At 53.4% G+C, this 21745-nt stretch overlaps 1 protein-coding gene across 8 annotated transcripts in view; it reads left to right on the forward strand.

Annotated features, from left to right (window-relative positions):
• SLC29A1 (solute carrier family 29 member 1 (Augustine blood group)) overlaps window positions 1-21745 on the forward strand; it is a 56478-nt gene that overhangs the window by 16624 nt on the left and 18109 nt on the right. For 2 of the 8 annotated variants that reach the window (XM_067564733.1, XM_067564741.1), the window contains exon 1: window positions 5761-5845. The exons of 4 other annotated variants lie outside the window; for them this stretch is intronic. The gene's annotated coding sequence lies outside the window, so the exon portion shown is untranslated. Of the gene's footprint in view, window positions 1-5735; window positions 5846-19231; window positions 19248-21745 lie in introns of those variants that run through there. 2 more of the 8 variants (XM_067564735.1, XM_067564739.1) reach the window with 2 other exon arrangements.

Raw genomic sequence — 21745 nt, forward strand, 5'->3', positions numbered from 1 at the left:
TCTTCGGGTGTAAGCTCAAAAGCTTGTCTCTAGTCTCTCACCAACAGAAATTGGTCCAGTAGAAGATATTATCTCACCCACCTTGTCTTACCTACCTGCATTAGGCCCTGCTCCTGCAATTGGATCCATGGGGACCAAGGGTGTGCATGAACAGATCCAGTTGCAGGATCAGGGCCTCTGTGTGCGTACAACACTTTGAAGATGAAAACTGCTGTGTCCTTCTTTTCTTTCCTACATTCAGCTGGGCTTGTGTCTTCTAGTGGCCACTAGTGCCTGCTGTGCAATTTGGCACTAATGGATTTTAAGCCTAGAGACTCTGCTGAAGGGAAATTAATTCCTGTGCTTGGAAGCTCCTGCGTCTCTTGCAAAGGTCGGGGAATGAATTAGATGATGTTTGAAAGTGCGAAATACTATGTGGGTTGTGAACCCTTTGGGAAACACTGTAGGATATACATGTTAGGTCCTGAAATAGAAACTTCCTATAACATCCTCCCAGATGGAGGTGGTGCCTCCCTTCCCCTTGCATTCTGACTCCATGAACAGCCCTGAGAATACTGACACTTGCTTCCTGAAATTCCCCAGCACAAATAGCCGCTTTGTTGACAAACTTGAACAGAGTGTTTGAGGAATCCACAGCAGATTGTTACTATGGATTTTTGCTTGAGTTTACAGTTCTGAGCTCTGTGTGCAGAGGTGCATGTGGAGCCTGATCTTCAGCAGTGCTGAGCACCCATAGACTTCAGTGGGAGCTACTGGTGTGCCCCAGCCCATTGCGCTTTAGACAGAAGTCGTATTAAATTAGAGATCGTTAATTGTTGGGTTCACTGAAACATGGGGCAAGTCTTGCCTTATCTTGTTTGTCTCTGCTGGCTTCTGAGTCATTTTTTTAGGTTCTGTCTGCCTTTACTCCCACAGTAAGATTTTTCTCTGACAGAGTTCCCATCACTCAGGACATGTCAATCTAGATGGGAGAAAGGTTTGAAAAACAGGTGATAGGACAGGCTCCTTACACAGCTGGCAAGAGGGGCCTGAATTCTGCAGCATGACCCCTTGATTCTGCATCATTCTGATGAAATTCGTTGAGCTTCATTTATATGACAAATGAAGGTTTTTAATGACTTGCATCTGAAATACACTCAGATCAGCAGCCCCTGTGTTGTTTGTTTTGATATTCAATTTATTTTATGCTGGCCCTACCTAATTTCAACTTGCCACAGAATTTTACACTGAAATACATAACTACAGCAATGGAGTAGTCAAGGGGCGGCTGCGGAGGCGGTTTGATACAGTGGGACAAGGACGTTAGCTGGATGCGTCTGCTAAAATTATAGTAGTGAACTAGATAACAATGTCCATCTCTAATTTGTCATCACTATGTCTCAGAGTCAGTGCCGCACCGAGGTGAAAGGGGCAGTTCACCTCTTTTCGAGCTATTGTTTCAGGCTGTTGGCAGACTCATACAGGTGTCACTGCTTTGGTTACATTGGGATCATATTTTCAAACGCTTTTTTGCAACTGTAAGGTCTACAAAACTCCTTTTCTTTTCTTTTTCAATGGCCGCTCAGTGCTGGAGCATGATTCTTCAGCAAGGCTTGGGTTATTCCACAGCTGCAGAAGTCTGATTGTAGAGAGTAACCTTGCCGTAGAAGATGGAGAGGCTGGGAACTACTATAGGTTTTTCCATCTCTAATTTCTGTCATCATCTGAAGCTGACGAAGAGTCAGATGGGTTTTTTTTGTATTTCTTAATAACATCAGATGGCTGCAATAGGAGAGGTTTCGGGTAAGCATCCGCAGTTGCAGCTTCTGTTTCCTGCCATCGCTGTTGGTTCTGGCTTCTTTGTGATCTCAGTGTCTAGCTGAGTTACACACAGGAAGAGGTGCGCTGTACTGAGATCACATGACTACCTTTGTCTGGCAGTTTCCAGGGCACGAGCGGAGGTTGCGTTTATTACACCTGTGTGTTTGGAACCCATCTAATCAGTTTAATCAATGTATGTCAGCTGGGAATCTGACAGACTGTGTTTGCTTTGATCAAGGATTGGATTGGACTGGCTGTGGTGAGACAAAGTAACTGATTTCTCTGCTGGGTCCCATCACTTACTGTACCATATAAGATTTTATTTAAAAAAAAAATTCTAGCCCTCATGGTTGCAAAGGTGACCCCAGTGGCAGGCTCTCTAAGTCTGCAGACAGATAACTCTCTAGGAGTTCTGACTGCCCTATGGATATTGGTGGGGGGGTAACCTTAACGATGATTGACTAAAAGTCTCTCTCTATTGTGCACCCTCTAGGGTCAACCCCTACAATGGCAAAGAAAGAAATGGACAAACTGGAGAGAGTCCAGAAGAGAACAACAACAAAAGTGATCAAAGGTTTAGAAAACCTACCAGAAGCATAACTGGTCTGGTGAGGTAGGCAGAGACTCACCCAGGGGAGGTTGTGCATAGAGAGTTGAGCCCAGACAATTCATGCCACTTGGTTTTGAAGAACAGTGTTCTGAAGCAGAGGAAGGATGGTTTAGTGGTTAAAGCACAGGCCCAGGAGCCAGGAATCCTTGGATCTGTTCCTGACTCACCATGTGACCTTAGGCAAGTCATTGACCCTCTGTGTGCTGTGGAAAGTTAAAAAACATGTGCATGTTTAGTCTTGAGAAAAGAAGATTGAGGGGGGACATGGTAATAGTCTTCCAATATGTTAAGGGCTATTATACCAAGGACAATGTTCAATTGTTCTCCATATCCTACACTGAAGGTAGGATGAGAAGTAATGGGCTTAATCTGCAGCAAGGGAGATTTAGGTTAGACATTAGGAAACACTTTCTAACAATAAGGGTAATTAAGCTCTGGAATAGGCTTCCAAGGGAGGCTGTGGAATCCCCATCATGGAAGGTTTTTAAGAACAGGTTAGCTGACAAAAAACCTGTCAGGGATGGTCTAGGTTTCCTTGCTCCAGCCTCAGTATGGGGAGCTGGACTAGATGATCTCTCGAGGTCCCTTCCAGCCCTGCATGTCTATGATTCTATAACGCATTTAGATTAGGTGCTAAGTGGGGTTTCTAATGGATCTGGCTAACTCAATTTAAGAGTACACCTTTTTTGCTAGTCCAGACATACTCTAAGGGGCAAGCTTCAGCTGAGAGGCCTTGCCTAGACTAGGCTTTAAGGTGTGATGTTAGTATACGTTAGCTTGCGGAGGCCTGACCTACACCTGTTTGGGTGAGAGCTGAGGTTTTCTACTAATATAGTTATACTGGTGCAACCCCTACTGTGGATGCAGTTGGTGTAAAGGTGCCTTTTACCAGTATAGCTTATTCCCACAAGGAAGGGGAATAACTGTACTGGTCTAAAGCACATTTATACTAGTATAACTGTGTCACACTAGGAAGTTGTACTGCACTCACTATATCAGTACAACTAAAGCGATACAACTTAGGCCTTGTCTACGCTAGCACTTATGCCGGCAAAACTTTTGTCGCTCAAGGGTGTGAAAAAACACACCCCTGAGCGACGTAAATTTTGCTGGTATAAGCTCTTGTGTGCACAGCGCTATGTTGGCAGGAGAGCATCTTGCACCGACATAGCTTCCGCCGCTCGTTTAGCTGTAAGTTTGAAGTGTAGTCCAGATCTTAGGCTATGCCTACACTACCTCCTATGTCAGCAAAACTTTTGTCGCTCAAGGTTGTGAAAAAACACACTCCTGAGTGACGTAAATTTTGCTGGCATAAGCTCTTGTGTGCACAGCGCTATGTTGGCAGGAGAGCATCCTGCACCGACATAGCTTCCGCCGCTCGTTTAGCTGTAAGTTTGAAGTGTAGTCCAGATCTTAGGCTATGTCTACACTACCTCCTATGTCAGCAAAACTTTTTTCGGTCGGACCAGGGTGTGAATATTCCGCTCCCTGAATGACGTAAGTTTCACTGACATGAGCACCGGTGTGGACAGCTCTATGTTGGCCGGAGATGCTCTCCCACCGACTGAGCTTCTGCCGCTCGCAGGGGTGGGTTTTTTATGCCGATGGGAGAGCTCTCTCACAGCATAAACCACCCCCAATGAGCAGCAGTAGCTATGTCCACACTGGTGCTTATGTTGGTGTAACTTATGTCGCTCAGGAGGGTGGAATATTCACACCCCTGATCAACAAAAGTTTTACCAACAAAAGTGCTTGTGTAGACAAAGCCTAAGTCTCCCTGACCCCTGATGTGTGCTAACGTCACACCTTAGCTCCTAGTCTAGAGAAAGCCAGACACAGAGCAAGCGTACATGTTCCGGTGCTTTGGGAAATGTATTGCAACATCCACCCAGCCTGGGGACAGTCAGTGTGGGACGTCAGCCAGAGGTGTAACTGGTCTGGTGAGGTAGGCAGAGACTCACCCAGGGGAAGTTGTGCGTAGAGAGTTGAGCCCAGGCAATCCATGCCACTTGGTTTTGAAGAACAGTGTTCTGAAGCAGAGGAAGAATGGTTAAAGCACTGGCCTGGGAGCCAGGAATCCTTGAATCTGTTCCTGCCTCTGCCCCAACTCAGCATGTGACCTTAGGCAAGTCATTGTCCCTCTGTGTGCTGTAGTTTCCCCATCTGTAGGCGCAGGATGATGATACTAACCCATGCAGCAGGCCTGCAAAGCTGAATGTATTAATGTCGGTAAAGTGCTTTGGGATCCTCAGATGGAAGAAGCCAAAAACAGGCAGAATAGTTATGACTGAGGGACGCTAGTTTAGCCGGTCCGAGTAGCAGTGGCTGTGAGAAGCAGCCCCGTTAGAAACAATTCTGCTCCTCTCCCGGATTGATACTTACTGGGGACTGTGATGTGAAATAAGCTCTTTGCTCCTTTGGAGACTTTATGCTCTTCCGCATGGGGCACTCAGGCAGGCTGCAGCTGGCTGTGACTCCCTGAGGATGCTCAGGTGGGGAATAAAGGCCAGGAGTAGCAGGGGAGGGGTGGGGGCAAAGATCCTGTTTTCATGCCAAGGCCCCTGTGCAACATACAATGAATGGAGGGGAGGAAGCCAGCTTGACTCCCAGCAGAACTTCTACAAGGCGCTGGTGGCTCACAAGTCTCGGGAATGATAAATAAAGCCTGGCATCTCCTGGCTCCTGCCGCCTGTTTAATAGGCACCCAGGACAGCGTGGGGTTTGCTGAACAGGGGAAGGGCCCTCTGCCAAGGGCTGTGGTGCCTGGCAGACAACTCAAGAGACTTGTTAAGATTCATCCCCAGCCCCCGCCTTGGAAATATCCATGACCCACTTTCAGCCGTGGGCTGGCTCCTGAGTGGAGGAGGCTGCACCTGGTGCCCAGAGGAGAGGAAGAGCAAGGAACCCTTCAACAGGCAGCAGAGAACAAGTGTGCGTGGGGAGGGGGTGCCGGTTTGGAGGAGGATTGAACAGTGAGGGAGAGTGCCAGCCAGGAAGAGGAGAGGAGATGCCTGGAGTAGGGGTGGGGTGGCGGGGGACAGGGGAAGATGGCAGCCTGGAGCAGGGACAGGGTACCAGGGAAGGCGAGGACAGAGGGAGGAAAGCTGGGGACGGAGAGCGTGCCGGGGAAGGTGCCAGCCTGGAGCAAAGGGACGGTACCAGGCAGGGGACAGAGAAGGCACCGGCCTGGAGCAGAGGAAGCAGGGAGGCTGGCGCTGGCCGGGCTGAGTTTGGAAGAGGGCTGCAGGGGGAGGAGCGAGGGGAGGTGCAGGCATGATCGAGGCAGGCCGGGGGCGGTCCGGGCCAGCCCCGCTCTGCTACATGTGGCGGTCCGCTGCCTGCCTCGCTCCAAGTCTGCTCAGCATCAGCTTCGCGGGAGCGACCGGAGAGCCCGACGGAGCGTGGCCGCGGGGAGTCACTGCCAGCCCGGAGCAGGTGGGTGCTGCTGGCCCCCGGCCCCCTTCCTGCACCGCAGCAACCGGCGGGCGGGCTACCGAGTCCCCTCCCCAGCGGGGCCCCCGGGCTTATCCCGTGGCCGGCGAGAAAGGGGGCCCCGGGTCCCGGTGCGGGGAGGGAGGGTCCCCTGGGGTAAATGGGAGACCAGGGGTCTGATCCCCCTGCCCGGCTCGTGGCTAGGCGGGGGCGAGCTGCTCCTTGCCCGGCCCCTGGCTCTCCAGCGCTGGGGCAGCGGGGTCGGTGCCTCCTTTCCCATGACCCACTCCCCGTCTCTCTCATGCCGGCCACGTAGAGGCCCCCGCCGCTGTACACACGGCCTGCGCCGTTGCTGATGGGCACCGCAGGGGGTTGTGGAGTAGCAGAAGCAGCCGCTTTCCCGCGTGGCCCCGCTCCCCGGGGAGGGGGTGTCCCAGTTCATGCCGGGCACAGGGCTCTGGCGGCCCCCAGTGAGCTGGGCAGGGACGGGGCGGTGCCCGGGGCCGGTGCCTTGGAACTGGGCGCGCAGGGGGATGGGACACGTCTGGAGCGTGTTTGCCCACAGCCAGGCAATGGGTCATTAACCCCTGCAGGGCTGCGCCCTTTTGGAGGAGGGCCTGAATGCCCTTTACTCCTGGGCTGGTGGGGGGATGCTGTTGGCATCCTACCTGCTCGGCAGCAATTGCTTGGTGCCCTGCAGCCTGGCCCCCACGCAAGGCAGGACTTCGCCGTGTCTGTGCAGCCTTGGGATGTCTTCCGTGCCCATGATGGGGGCAACTATTTGGGGTGGCTCAGGTTACTGCTCTTACGTCTGTGGTATCAGAGACAGGTGTGCCGCTTTCCAGACGTGCGGGCAGGCAAGATCCCAGCCCCGAGGAACACACAGTCTGATGCTGGCAGACCCAGCCCCATGAGGGGGCCGGCAGTGCTGGAGGGGGGTGGAAGAAGGAAGCTCTGAAGGTGGTTTGGTGCATGGAAATAGGGAGGCTGCAGCACTCTGATGGCTGCAGGGAGCTGTGGAGCTCTCTTTGTAACCCCTAGGTCTCACACTGGTTCCAATGCGCTTGGGAGGTTCTTGGTTAAGGAGGGAGGACTGGGGTCGTTCCCTGTATCTGGCCGCGCTGCCTAATCCCTCTGCTTAGTGACTGCAGGGGATGGCTAAGGTAGGAATGGATAACTTTGTGCTGGGACGATAGGACACCACGGCAGTTTTAGCAAGCAGTTCTTTCTTTTCCTGCGAGCGACAACTATATTAATAGTGAGTCTGATATGAGCAGGACCAGAGGCAGCCACACGCCGCACCCTGCCGCCTCCACCCTTCCTTTGTAGACTACATAGAAGCCAGACTGGGGTATCCCCACCTGGTTGGGCACTAGCACCAGCTCAGCTGACTCAGAGTTCTGTTTTATCAGCCGCTGCCCACTGTCTGCCTTTGCATGCTGCACCTTCACACTGTGGAGCTGTGAGTTGGGTGAACGGGGACCAGAAATTGAGCCTAGATTCCCAATCCCACGCCTGGTAAATTCCCTTGGCTCACAACTGGGATGTGCTTCCCTCTTCATCCTGAGCAGCAAGCTGCCTCCCTATGCCTGGCCATAGATCTGCCTGCTCCAGCTGGCGCCCTCATCGTCCACCGTGTATGTCAAAGCATGAAATCCCTATTCGCTCTTGTGCCGCACCCCTTACCTCTGTGGCATTTGCCTAGGGGGCTGTGGCATTAGCCAGCTCCAGCCCTAAATAGCTTTGAGTTTCTCAGGGCTTGTCTTCATGCAGTTAATGCGAGTCCTGTGTACGTACGTACGTACACACACACAACCCCCCCCCCCCCCCAACTGGAGTGTGGTGATGCTTTTCACTCCAGTGGGCTGGCCTGTCGGGGGGTATAGGCTAAAGGTCAACTGAGCAAAACTCCTCAGTCACTGACACGACTGCGCCGTAGCGTGGATGCAGACTAGCTCCACTCAGGTGCTTCTAGTCCTCCTGTGCCTTCCCACAGTTCACTGGGAAAGAATTCACAGAGCTGTTCAGCTTCTACAGCCCAAGGAATAATGGGAAACAGCCCCAGCAGTCTTCGGGCTAGTCTACACTACAAAGTTAGGTCGACCTAGCTAAGTTGCTCAGGAGTGTGAAAAATTCACTCCCCTGAGAGACCTAGTTAAGCTGACCTAAACCCTGGTGTAGACACTGCTAGGTCAATGGCAGAATTCTTCCATCATCCTAGCCCCAGCCTCTCCGAGGGGTGGATTTACTGCAGTGCTGGAAGAACCCCTCCCGTCGCTGTAGAAGTGTGTACACTACAGCAGTACAGTTGCGGCATTGCAGCTGTGCCGTGGGAGTGTTGCTAGAGTAGGTGTACCCTTCGTGCCACACACGAGTGAGTGAGTGCATCGCCAGTGACGATACAGCAGCTGGAGTGTTATGTCATCGTGTGGCTGCTCTTACTCAAGCTGGAAGTAACTTGAGCGTAGCTCACTCAAGTTAATTCTGCAGGGAAGACAAACCCTCGGAGTTAGGAGGGCGAGGAGTTGGGTGTGAAGGAATCTGCTTCAGCCCACTCAGCAGGGCTGGGATCCCAGACCCAGGAAATGAGGCACTTTGGCCTGGCAGGGTGTCCTTGAGCCACCTCCCCTTCCCAAGCTACTTAATGAGAGGAGGAATCCTGCCATGAGGAAGTAAGGCCAGTACCTCATTATCTCCTGGGTGTGGGGATGTTAATGAATTTGCTACTGTTTGAGGATGAACATTCTTGTTCTGTCACTTGAGTGCCTGGCCTGCCTTGCCTTCTTATTGTTACGTGGCTGAAAGCCACAGCACGTGGAGCAAAGCTTCCTACATGTAGTCCAGAGTCTTCTGCCTCCTGCAGTTAGCCCCACATCAGAGGTTGCCCAAGGAGGAGGGAGCTACTGGCTGTGACAGAAAGCGAACCCTGTAGGGCCATGGACCCTGGGCTATCAAGGAGTTGGGAGCTGGGGCTTCCGGGTTCTTGGATTCCCATCAGCCAGCCAAAGAGCCAGGAATTGGGTGGGCAAGCTGGCAGGAAACCAGAACCCTGCCTGCTGTCTGTCACATCTTCAGTGAAATGGAACCATCTCCCCACCAAGGGTCAATTTTTGACAAATCAGCATTCTGTGATGGAAAGCCATTCCCAGGGAGAATTTCTGCCCTGGTGTAGTTGGGAGTGAAAGTCACAAAGTGGGGAAACTGGGATGTGCAGGGGGAAGAGAGGATGAACACAAAGGCAGGGAAGAAGATGATAAACGAGGATGGGGGAAGAAAGATAGAGGCATCAGAAATAGCCTTGTCCTTAAAGAGGAACATGTTCTCCCTCTGAGCGAGGCTGGGCAAATAACTGATCATAACACAGTTTAGTTAGTACAGAATGGCATATGCTCCCCTTGATCTTTGTGCAAGCTATCTCTGGGAGGGTGTCTCGCAGCCGGGTTGAGGACAGTGTTTTGTCCTAACCTCATACCCCAGCTCACAGACCAGAATTCAAATCGAGTTCAGCCTTCTCCACACACTTGCCATAGACCTTGCAGGCCTGTGCTGAATCTGGACTGTGCCACCTTGCTGTTGTTCCAGCCACCCTGGAAGCCAGATTACACACACTTCCGTGGAGGGATGGTATAGTCCCTACTGTTGGATAGAACAGTAACTTAACTTCCTGTTCAACAAGCCTGCCTTCCAAAACACCACATCCGGAGATCCCCACACAGGGACGGTAGAGGAGATGGAGATTCTCCAAGGGGCCTGTGGATTTGCTGCCGCATGACTCCCTCTCCCCACACCAGCCTGTGGAAAAGATTCCCTAAGGAAATACTGGATGCTCCATTCCATGAGACAACTATAACTAGATATAGGAAATCCCCCTGGAGAACAGAGTGTGGAGACGAAGCCTGACCCTCTCTTCCTGATCTGTACTGAGCTGGGAGCACAGGAGAACTGCCAGTGCTGCTTTACAACCAGCCTTCTGGCACCAGACTGGAGGCAACTCCTTTGTCCCTTCCTAGAATGTCTTGCATCAGACACCAGATGTGGGTTTGATTCCATTTCTATTGAAGCCAGCTGCTGCTGGTCTCCCATGGCCGTGCTGGGCGCATTATGTGAGAATTTTATTCTTTTTGGAGAGCCTAGTGCTGTAGGACCTCCCATCCCCTGTTTGGTGCCAGCGATAAGTCTGGGATCCCTCGCCGCTATTTACATCCCCATCAGATCTCCAAAGCTGAGGCCTGCTCGCTGTAGGCAGAGGAGATGTCAGGTCCGTGACTCTGTGTGGGGTGGGCTTTCTCTAAGGCTGGAACGCAATACCCTCGTGTATGTCAGGGGGCGCTGTGCTGCCGCAGGTACCTTTCAAGTAGGTCAGAAGGCCAAGGGGCCTGGCCATTTGTGCTTATGAAAGCTCTCAAGGCACTTCTGGCAAGAAGAGGGGCTTTAACGCTGCTGGCTTGCCCAGCCTGAAATTCAGGCAATTAGCCTCTTGGAAAATCTCCCTTCCAGTTTTGGTTGGAAATGGGCTTCTTCTTCACTTCCTGTTGTGCTGCGTTCTCTCAAACACTGGCCCGTCCCCGCTAGCGGCAGGACAGGGTGTGGTTGCTGTGTGCACCGCGGATAAAGCTGGTTGGGATGCAGCCGTTACTCCAAATAACTAGCCAGGATGGCATAATTTAGGGTCTCTCTGGAGAGTGTAAATGAAAGCAGAATCGTGGGAAAGCAGTTCAGAGGTGAGGGGCAGCAGCAGAGCTATGGGGGCAGCCCATGTCGCACTGGCCCACGCCCATCCCTTCCCTGGCACTGAGGGTCTCATGCCCCTGCCTACCTGATGCTAGCGCAGTCTCAGCCAACACTAGGCTAGCAACTTTTGAATGCGGCTCATCTCCAGGGCATGGAGCCTGGGACACAGGGCAGCTGGTTTCTGTTCCCAGCTCATCCACTGACCTGTAGAGTGGCCTGGAGCAAGTCGAGTCACATCACCTCTCTGCATCCGTTTCCCAGTTGTAAAATGGAGATCATATCCTGACAGCTTTTGGAAAATGCTAGGAGATCTACTACTGAAGAGTGCTAGGTATTATTACTAAATCTGCACCACTGCAGCAGCCTAGAGCAGGGCCAGGCACTTCCCAGGCCCATGGTTCAGCCTCTCACCCCTCTGCCAGCTCTGCCTCTCTCCTGCCTGCTGCCCATTAAGGGGAGGACACAGGCATGTCCCTTTCCCTCTGAGAGTGATGGCTGCATGGAGCTGTGTCCCTGTGTGCTGGAGAGAGAGGGCTAGTTGGTCTCTGGGGCCCAGAATAGTTGCTGTGTTTCTGCCCCACCCCTGCTAAGATCTGGCAGAGAGGGCAGAAATCCCAGCCGCATTGTCACCTGACACCCCCTTGGGAACAGCGGGCAGCTGGTGGAGCTTGAACGGCAAACTTAACTGCTATGGAGGCTGCCAGTCCCAAGGCAAAGCCCCTCCCCGTCCCCATAAATCTTTGCAGCTCGGGGAAATGGCCAAGGCTTCAGCCCTCGGAATATTTTGGTCTGTTTTGGCTTCATGTCCCCCGTCCACTGCTAAACTGGAACCAGCTGCGGGGCTGCAAGTTTCAGCTGGACTCCCCAGCCCAGCCTAGGACCACCTAAAAATAGCTAAGCAGGTGCAGATGGATGGTAGAAATAGCTGCGTGGGAGCTTCACCAAACGGGGGAGAGGAGCTGCAGAAGTGCAGCAGCCCCCAGGATCCGGGCAACCCTCAGTCCGTATTTCCCCAGGGAGTCCGGCTCTAACCTGCTGTGGGCAATTAAGGCTTGGGGGCGAATTACAGAACTCAACCAGCAACAGGCCGGAGTTAGGGAGCGGCTGCTGGCCGCCCTTGGCTTCTGAATGTTATTGTCAGAGCCACAGAAGGCAGCTGCTAGCCCGAGACCAGCTCAGGGCAGCTCTTGGCAGCTTAACCCTAGGGGATGCAATTCCCAGCCTCCAGCCAGCTCAGCACGGCTGCTCCTAGCATTGTCTTTCCACCCAGGAGATGATGGTCACGGAGAATGGGCCCAGCAAACATGGCCACTCCAGAAGAAACAGAGAGGGAACAAATACACAGACCTACAGGTCCCAGGCGAGTGAGCCCTGTGTCTAGTGTGCAAGTGCGCTAGGATGAAAGGAGCATAGAAATGCAAGTTATTTGTGGGTGGGAAGATCCCTTGTCAGAGTGTGTTTGGCTCGGAGAGCTCCCAGGCACTTCCCTTGGGGGAATATCCTCACCTTTAACTCTGAGGGAGGCCTGCTTCTGAAATCCCCAAAGCGATCACAGTCCAATCTCTTCTCCCCACCCTGAAGGGCTGCAGCCAGAGCCCCCAAGCCGCAGTACTGGCCACTTGAAGACAGAGGAGATGGGCCACCGGAGTAACGCTAGCACCAGGCTGCTTAGAACTTGTCACGCTGGAAGCAGCCACCCTCCCTGCCCTGTGAAGGCAAACAAGGCCCAGGCTTCTCCCAGCACCAGAGGAGGGGGTCCAGGCCACTGAACAGTAACTGTGCAGAACAGGCCCTGTTCCAAGGAGCAGGATCTTATCATCTTCACACACACCCTGGGTTGCTGTGAGTGAGCCTCAGTTTGAGGGAACTGGGATTGCTGCCTCTGTGCCGCCGCGCCCCCCCACCCCCCCATCAGTTCCCCTTCTGCCCCTAGCTTCTTTCCCTGGCTTGACTCCATCCTGAGCCTACGCCCTGGAGCCAAGAGTGAAGCAACAAGGGTGGAATCCAGTACCCCAGGCACTCCCCGCCTCCTACGCACACTGGCTCGTGGAGGGGAGTTAAGTTCTCGCTCTTCTTCCCCCTGCCCCGTCGTTGCCCAGGTGGTTGAACTGGGGGATAGTGAGTTTCTGCCGGACTCTTTGCATGGGGATGTGAAAATGAGAGTTTCAGTGCTAGTTTCAAACACACAGGGAGCAAAGACATAGGGCCTGGGGCAGGGATGGATAGGGAGATCAGAGGGGGTGGGAAGGCAGGGAGGAGAGCAAGTTTTGTGTGTGTGTGTGTATTTTTGGGAGGTGGAGAAGGAGGGAGAAGGTCTGTGAAGGGATGAAGATCAAGGTGCATTAGGGGAGCAGGGTGGGATCTCCCAGCTGCTGCCACTATGCTGGATGAAGGCTTTCCCATGCTGCCGCTGGACAAGGGCTTTTCCAGCTACCCCATTCAGCACTTACCACCTTTGCCTTCCCCACTGATGGCCCAGGTCAGAAGGCAGCCCTGCCTCCAGCACCCCCCTGTGGCAAGCCCTGGCATGACGTGTGCCCTGCCTTTCATGCCCCCCCTCAGGTGACCCGAGATTACCACTTCAGGCTCTCTTGCTACAATAATGCCCTTCCTTGGGGCCAGTGTGTTGTCAAAAGTCCCAGACCATAGTCAGTTTATCACCCAGTGCAAGCAGTCCTTAAAGTCACTTATCCTCTCAGCCATGGGTGTAACACATGCCGCATTCTGGCATCTTCCACCGCACCCGGACTCTGGGCCACTCCTCTGGGCCCTCTGCCGGGACAGCCAGCCCAGCCCTTCCCTGGGGGGTGTAACCCTGCTCTTCCCAGCCTCTCTGCTGGCAGTATCCTAGCCGGGGGGGGGGTGTCCTTCACTCCCCTGCCCTGGGCTTCTCACAGAGCCTCTGGCGCCAGCTCTGGAGATGGCAGCAGGTAAGCCCCTGCACTGTTCCCCTGCTTTCCAAACTCCCTTGTCTCCAGTTAGACCCAGTGGGCAGCTCCCTCTGCTGCTCTCCTGCCTTCGTCCCAGGTCCCTAACGTACAGGCTGTGGCAGCGCTCACCTGCCTCTTTTCTTGTGCCCGTAGCCAGCGCTCTCAGGCCACCCTGACTCACCCGATCTCTAATTGGAGTGAGCGGATGAGGCACAGGGGCACTGGCCCTGCTCTCTCCGAATGGGGCCGCCTCAGCTCAGCGGGAGGTTGGTTAGGACCTGGAGAATGCGGAGGAAGGCCTAGGACTGACTGCTGCCGGGCATGGTGCTGTCTTGGAAGGGAGCACAGGGCTGAATACTTAAGCTCTGGGAACACTTCGGGGTGGGCACTGGCTATTTAATAGACCACTGTTAACTCCGTGGCAGAGCCTTATTCTGTAACCCCCAGTGACCTGGCTTGCATCCCCTAGGACACTTCAGTGGCATCTCGTCTCTGAGTAGGGCCAACCCCCTTTCCTCCCCTCCTGGGTATTTTACAGTCAGCTGTTCTTGGCTTGTCCTTGCTATTGCTGTGGCAACCGCTTTTAATGTGTCAGAAGCCTGTTCTGACCTACCAGGGTCCTAGTTCTGGTGATCATAGGATTTGGGTAGGGGACAGGTAGTTATGCCACAGAGGCCTATTGGTGCCAATGGGCAAAGGGCTCACTGTTCTTTACCAGCAACTCCCGTCTCAGACCTGACAAACACGCTCCACCTAATACACCAATTCCCTGGGGTTTATCCTTGAAGGGTAGCATGCGATGTCTCTACTGAGTGCTTGTAACTTATCAATACTCATAATCCTGTGTATGGGGAATGTTTAAGGAATAATGTAACTATTTTGAAAGCTGTCTCTTGTGACCTTGGAGTATAAGTGAGTCCTCAGTGAATCATGCATCTTGATGATGGCCCATTTAAGTGGAAGGGAGTAGTCATCTCTCTCTGGCTAGCTGATTACGTAATGTATTGCTGACTTGTCTCCGGTTGCAGCAACTGAGAACAGTCAATGGAAAACCATCAAAGACAAACTATGACCATTAAAACCACTTGAAGATAGAAAGAATACGACAGAGGGGGTCACCCTGATTGCGAATGAAAACAAAATACTGATTCAGTATATCGCAGGGTGGAGAAAGATCCTCTGCCTCCATTCACCAAGAAGACATCTTGTTGAGTGAAGGTATTTGGATCTTGGTTCCTCTGAAACCAGCCAGTTCTGCAACAGACTGAACTTGGGGGCAGGGGGGACCTACTGTATTAGATAGGCAGGAAGGCTCAGCTGGTGGTATCAGGAAGCTCAGACCTAGCTACCACAGGCAAGACTCCCTCATTCTCAAGACAGTGGGTGACAAGTTCTGGGTACCTCAAGAACTGTCACAGTAGATTCTAGGGGAAAGAAAACTGGCCCAGTCAGGAAATCAGTTCAAATGTGCATAGATTTTTCCGTCTGCAGGCTTGCGGTTTGCACACCCCAGCCCTTCGACTCCCTGGGGCCTTAAACTATCAGGCTAGCTGCCCAAACCCTAACCTAATCTGCCCTGCCTTTCCTTCCCAGGGTATTTCTTATGTTCAGCCTAGGCCTCCTGCCTGGCCCTTCGTTCTCACATTTGCTCTTCCCTGACTTGTGACAGGCTGTCCTTATATTTCTTAGCAGGCCCAGTTCTCAATCACTTGCTCCCTGTCATATGACCCCTCTATACTCATTTCTTTCAGCTGGGGAGGTAGGCTAACCCAGGGCCCCCACATGGGGAGGAAAAAGGTTACACTTTACCGGAGGCCATGGGTGAGGGGGCCCAACCCAGGCTGCAATCCCATGGGTATGTGTGTGGGAGGAGACGTGTGTTACAAGTTTGTACTGGGCCGAAAAAAAATTATGCTTGGGCCCTGGGCTAACCTTGGAATAGGTGAGACTCAGACCCAGCCATTTTGAAGAGGCAGCTCACCCTGTGACCAGCTCCTCCTACCCTCAAGGGCTGTCTAGATTGAGACACCAACTCAGTGTACTAGGATCGCTCACTCCTACACGGAATGCATCTGCTTCTGGAGTGAAGCTCACAGCAATGCCACACACAAGTTTAGAACAGAAAGTGAAGAAGCCTGTATCTATTAAGGGAGGTTAAATGAAATAACCCGGGCTAGAATACTTAACTAATATCCCTTTCTCTCCTGAAAAGTGCTCTAGGATCCATAACGATCAGAAACAGTCAGGACCTTGGCTCCAGGCCTCATCAGAAAGATGCCACCCCCAGCATCTCTGTACTTCCCTGGTACTGTGCTAGGACACAGGTTGAGTTCTGACTTAAGGGGAAAAGTGAAACCAGCAGCACCAGCCACTGCAGCTGTTCTCTGCAGGGCTCCTATCCCTTGACCATGCTTACCTTAAGCACTCTAATAGCATTGCAGCACGAGGAGGACTGGCATAGAAAGCAACTGTATTTCCTCCTGATGGAGGGGATGTTGTGTCAGTGCACTTTTGCTCTCCTCGTTTGACATCCAGACCAGCCTGGGATCTGTGAAAGCGACTATATGCCAAATGCCTGATAACTAGCAAAGCAGAATTAACCCTTAGACCGCTGGCAACATGCAGCTCGCCAGTGAAAGGAGTCTGAATGCTTAAGAGGCTCTCGCATGTATCATCCATCTGGGGCTTCTCTTGCATGCAGTGGTGCTGCTGGTGTGAATTTGTGAGGAGCCACCTCAGCTGACGTTTGAGCTCCTTCTCTGTGGAACAAGGACCCGTTACTTAGCAGAGGCCTGGAGTAAGACATGGGACTGGGCTGGGGCCAGAGCCAGGGGACTGAATTCCAAGCTCTTTTTTCTCAGCACTGCGTCCCTGTGGTTTTTATATTAATGCTGCTTGTTCATTTCCTCTGAATCATACGAGTTTCTTTAACTGAACATAGGAAATGCCGCTTTCTCCTATTGTGTTGAAGGGTTGTCGACTGACTGACTGCTGAAAACTAGCAAACACCCCTGCTCCGCCTCTTTCCTCCTCCCTCCCCGGGGACTCCCCTGCCACGTGCAGAGCAGGCTGGGAGGAGCTGGCACAGAGCCTGCCTGTCCAGTCGGGGCATGGCAGGGGTCAGTCCCTAGAGCGAGAGACTGGGGCAATCGGGACAGAGGGATGGGATAGACAGGATCCCCCTCTTCTGCCCTCCCAGGTGGCAGCAGTGCTGATACCTACATCCTGGAGCCGGGTCCAGGAGCCAGCCAGACTCCAGTTCACTCCATCAGGTGTCAGCAGCTGAGCAGAGCAGAGTGGCTTTCCAGGCTCCAGCAGCAGCTGCTAGGCTTCCCAGCCCCCAGTGGTGGAGGCCGGTTCCTGTGGGTAACTGGACTTTTAGTGCCCGCTCAGCAGTGCTGACTGGACACCTGACTTTCCGGTTGAAAACTGGACGCCTGGCAACCCTAATCTGTGTGATCTGCCTCTTGGAGAGTTTGTTGGCCCAGTTCCAGCTGGAACCTCCCCGCCTTTGGGTTCTCCCAGAGTCACTCGTTTCTGGGAAGGCAGGATGTGGGCCCAGAGCATGTGCCTGTCTGACCTGTGTCACTGCTGGCTAAGTTAACTTCCTTAGGGTACCTCATGCAAATCCTGGTAGGTGGGGAAGCTTTAGCACTCCTGTATCTAGCCTCTATCCACCTGGATATTTATATGGCCCTCAACATGGGGCAGCTCCCTGCCACGATGAAACAAGGGGATAGGTTTCATAATGGTTTGCTGTGGGGTTCTTGTGCCTTCCACTGAAGTGCCTGGTGCTGGCCATTGGCAGAGACAGGCTACTGGGCTAGGTGGACTTCAGGGCTGATCCAGTGCAGCAATTCCTATGACATCCCACGTGGATCAAGGGGGAAGAAAGTGGTAATTGCCCTTCATACAGGGCAGCCTAGGGATTGCTGCAGCAGCTCAGTCATGAGATCCCTCTAGCCCCCATCTTGCCTCTGACACTGATTGAGAGATGCATACAAACCAAGAGAGGTGAGCAGGGATGGATGTGTGTGAGATACAGGATAATGGAGGCTGGCAACAAACTTCTTAGCATCCTGCTCACCCCACAGTTACTAAGGTCTGGCCTGTAATCTGATTGCCAGGCTCACATACACACCACTCGCCTCCCTTGGCTTGTATGGGTCTCCCCTGCCAGCCCCACAGCAAACCTCAGACTGATCCAAGACTTGTGTGTGATCCTTAGCAGCACCTGTCCCCAGAGGCACAGATCCTGGGAATCCCTGCAGCGGCGGCATCTATCCCTGCCCCACGCACCAACCTCTCCCAGAATTGAGCTGGATCCTGAATAGTGGGAGCTGACTGGAGGCACTGACAAGATGCCTGGAAGAGGTTCCTTTGGGTCTGAAAGCTGCTCTTGGGAGGGGTGGGGAGTGTCTGGATGAGGAGCAAGTCTTTGAACTGAGTCCTGAGCAAATTCCTCCCTTGGCAGAAAGGGCCTTTGTTTACTTGACTGTTTAAATATATAGCAATGGGGGCCTGAGACAGCCTGGGCAGGTGACCCCAGCCTGGCTTTATACTGAGAAACAGTCCACACAGCCCCTGTGTGTGTGGGAGCAAATTCCCTTCTTGCCCAAGTTGGTAAGCAGGAGAAAATATCTACCCAGGCCTGTGTCCCCTGGAGCTGGGCTTCACGGCCTGGGGCCAGTGCTCTGAAATGGCAGGAAGAAGGCAACAAGAGAAATGTGGTTGCAAGTCAAACAAAATTTTTCCCTCTCCCCTCCTGCCTACCTTCCCTCTCTCTCTCTTTTATTCTCATCTTTCTGCTGACCTTTCCGGGAGCACGCTGAGGTGACAGGCTGGCTTTGCCTTTGAGAGCATCCCAGCTTGAAGCATCACTTGACTGGCCATTAAGGACCTGCTAACCCAAATATCGGGGGAAGGGGGGTGTCGTTCAGAGGTGGGAGAAGAGTGAAGTCTCTGCCTGGAATGGCCACAGTGACAACTCCCTGAACAACAGGCTGCAGCAACCTCTGCGACAAGGCCAAGCGCCGAAGCTGGGGCCTGCTAGGATCCAGGACCAGCGGCAAAGGGTGGCTCAGACCCTCTCTAGTTACCAAGGACCTTGTTGGGAGACTCACCTTCCGCCTCAGAACCCCGCAATTCCCATGTGTCAGTCTTTCTCCGATGGCTGCAGTGCAGCTAGTGTTGGGGTGAAGCGGGGCAGCCTTTTAACAGCACACAGTGATGTGGCACAACTTTTTAAGCCAAGAAGCGATGCGGGAATTCAGTATCTGTCTGAAATGGGAGGGAAAAATGAGGGGGCCTGAATAGACTTGCTGAAATTAGGATTAGGCTAGGATGCAGGGCCTAACTGCGTCGCCAGAAATTCTTGGGAATCTCTCATGGGCATAAGTAATCTGCTTCCTTGTCTGACATGTCATTGGAAAGACGGCAGTGATGGGGGCCGGGCCCCACGTGCTTGGCACCCGCACTGAGAGTAGCTTATCTCCGTTGCTGTGACATAGTAGGTCGTCAGGGGAGAGTTCTTTGTCTTTTCTCAGAAAGAGGCCCCGGTTCAGTTCTTGTATCTGCCTTCTCCTCCCACGTCCAAACGCTGGCCTCAGCATGTGGGACTGCTCAGATACCAGCAGAGCCTTTTGGACCCCTCTCCAGGCTGCTGCTCCATGGAGTCTGCCGAGTGCAGCCTGAAGGGTCTGAAGTGACCAGAACTGACTGACTGAGACCCACCTGCCCTCTTGGTAAATCTTTGTTGTTATATTTAAGTGACGCACAGCTGGGGCAATGGGGTCCTGACCCCCGAACTGGCCAGTGGTTCCCAGCTGCAGGATCTAAGGTCTGCAGCTGCGTTCAAGACAACAGGTCAGTTTCCATTGTCACATGCTGTGGTAGCACTGGGGTCGGTAGATTGCTCCAGCTGAAGGGAGCCAGGAGCATGGGAGCCGAGTCCCCATGTTGTGAGAACACAGTAATGCTTGTCCTGTTATTTAAGCTGCTGGAACTGTGTCTGTGGGAGTCTCTCCCTGATGCTGTATTTTATATGTTAGTCTCTTAGGGACTATTCCAAAACGTGCATAATCCTGGTGGAGCTGGGCGTATGCTCAGTGCCCAGGGGCACCTGGCTGGCAGGATGGGGGCACTTGATAGGGGTTTGTAGGCAGGGATCCTAGAAGTTGTCTGTGGGGAAGATTCATCCCAAACTCAAGGGGCGAGCTGTCTCTCTCTTTCATGGAAAACTTCAGTCTGGTGTAAACACACAGAGTCTGATTGTGCTGTCAGTTACAGCAGGGTCAATCTGAAGGCACTCCAGGCAGCAATATTGGATTTACACTGTACGACTGAGATCAGGCTTTGAGCCGGGGAGCCACTTCTAGCAGCGATGGCACTGGGGAACAGTGTGGAGTGGTCAGGAAGCCGGTGGGAAGGAGTGCTCTGGTGAAGCTGTGTGACTGGCACTGATCTGGCGTCGAGGGTGGGTGCGAAAGGAATTTATCTTGTACACGAAGCAGGGAGTGTGTGGTGGGAAAAGTAACTAACAGGAGGGGGTGAGATGAAGCAGCCCTTCAGTTTACTCTGTGCCCACCCATTCGTTGCTGCACCTGCTGCAACCTCCGAGCCGCTCAGCGAGTGTGTTACACTCCTCCTCCACCCTGTCAGTAACACGACTTTCCTCCAAGCACCCACTGACAGCTGCTTGTGAGCATTTACACCCCATGGCAGTGGTCCCCACATTTTTTGGGTCCGTGTCCCCCCTTCTCCCCCAGGAACCAAGCCGGGAGCAGGGCTGGAGACAGGAATGCGGCGGGGAGTGGGGCTGGGAGCTGGGGACCCAGGCCGGGGGCCGAGCTGGGGGAAGAGCGGGGCTGAGTGGTACTACCTCCCTGTCCCACTTGGGGGCTGGTTCGGGCCCTGTTGTGCCCCCCCAAAAAGTTCTTCTGCACCCCATGGGGGGCGTGCCCCACAGTTTGGGGACCTCTGCCCTATGGGTAACTAACCACAGTTACTGCAGCCCTGGATTCTCCTGGGAGGTCTGTTTCTCCTTTCACACTGGTGTAAATCAGAGGGTTCCAGTGAGGTTCAGGTTGGGTGAGCCAAACTGGGCTCCGAGATGCCTGGGGAGCTTACTGCATTTGGCTCCCCATGTAGCAGGGAGTGGGCTGGCTGGGTATTTTGGTTCGGGTATCGCAGTGTCAGGAGCTGTGCTCATTTAGCCACATCAGGTCAGGGGCTTTGGAACTGGCAGGTGCAGTGGGCTGTAGCGCGGAACTCAAGGTAAATCCCAGCCCTGAAACACGCCCACCCCACTCCACCACCACCCCAGCACAGGCCTCCTAGCCGCTGAAATGAGAAGGATCCGGGTGCTAGGAAAGATAAAGCATCTCGCTTTATATATATATATCCTTCCCCAGGGAGTTTGCGCTGTGGCTGCAGAGTTCCCAGGTGAGGATCTGCAGATGGGGTGGCTGAGAGGTGCTGGGCGTGGGTCACCCTTTCACTGCCAGAGTGCTGGGATTGAGACTCACCTTCAGGGCTGGCTGATTTCACACTCCCTGTCGTGAGGAGGGAGTGGGACAGGACAGGGTCATGGCTGTGGACAGTGCTAGGAGCTGCTGCTGTCCTTGGCCTGCAGGAAGGGGGGGGGGGTGTCTGGAAGGAGGGTCTTTGCAGGGGTGACAGAGCAGGCGTTGCTGCCCCCATTAGTGACATCCTAGCAGGGTGGGGGAGCCTGGTATCCAGCTGCAGAGCTCTGAAGAGCTTCCTCTCTTTCTTACTGGCCCCACCATACGGAGCCCGTGATGCCACAGGGGGTAGGTAACCCTTTGTGTAGAAACAGTGGAGCAAAGACTCTAGGTACTAGCCCTTCAAAGACTGCCCTGATCCTGCTGCTGCTTCTCAGGAAGGGTGGGAGCCCCTGCTTGGAGCCCTGTGGGAAGGGGCTGTGTGTGGGGTTCCCGGGGTTCTGGGCTCCGGCGAGCCGTGTACTGCAGCACCAAGGAGAGGCTGGCTGAAAACAGGGCTCAGGAAGGAAGAGAGGTGACAGGAAACTGGCTATTTCCATGCGGCATCATCGGCTCTTTGATGGTGACTGTTTAAACAAAGTGTTTTGTCTTCATTCAAGGAACAGTCTGAGATGCACAACTCACCGGCTGCACGCATGCAAATGTATGCCTGCGTGCACCCGAGCACACGCACCAATACAGCTGTCTGTGCACACAGCCTCTGCCCGAGGGGTAGAAAT

Source organism: Emydura macquarii, unplaced genomic scaffold (assembly GCF_026122565.2).
Source record: "Emydura macquarii macquarii isolate MOO-44397 ecotype Brisbane River unplaced genomic scaffold, CSIRO-AGI_Emac_v2 contig_2676, whole genome shotgun sequence".
Classification (NCBI taxonomy): Eukaryota; Metazoa; Chordata; order Testudines; family Chelidae; genus Emydura; species Emydura macquarii.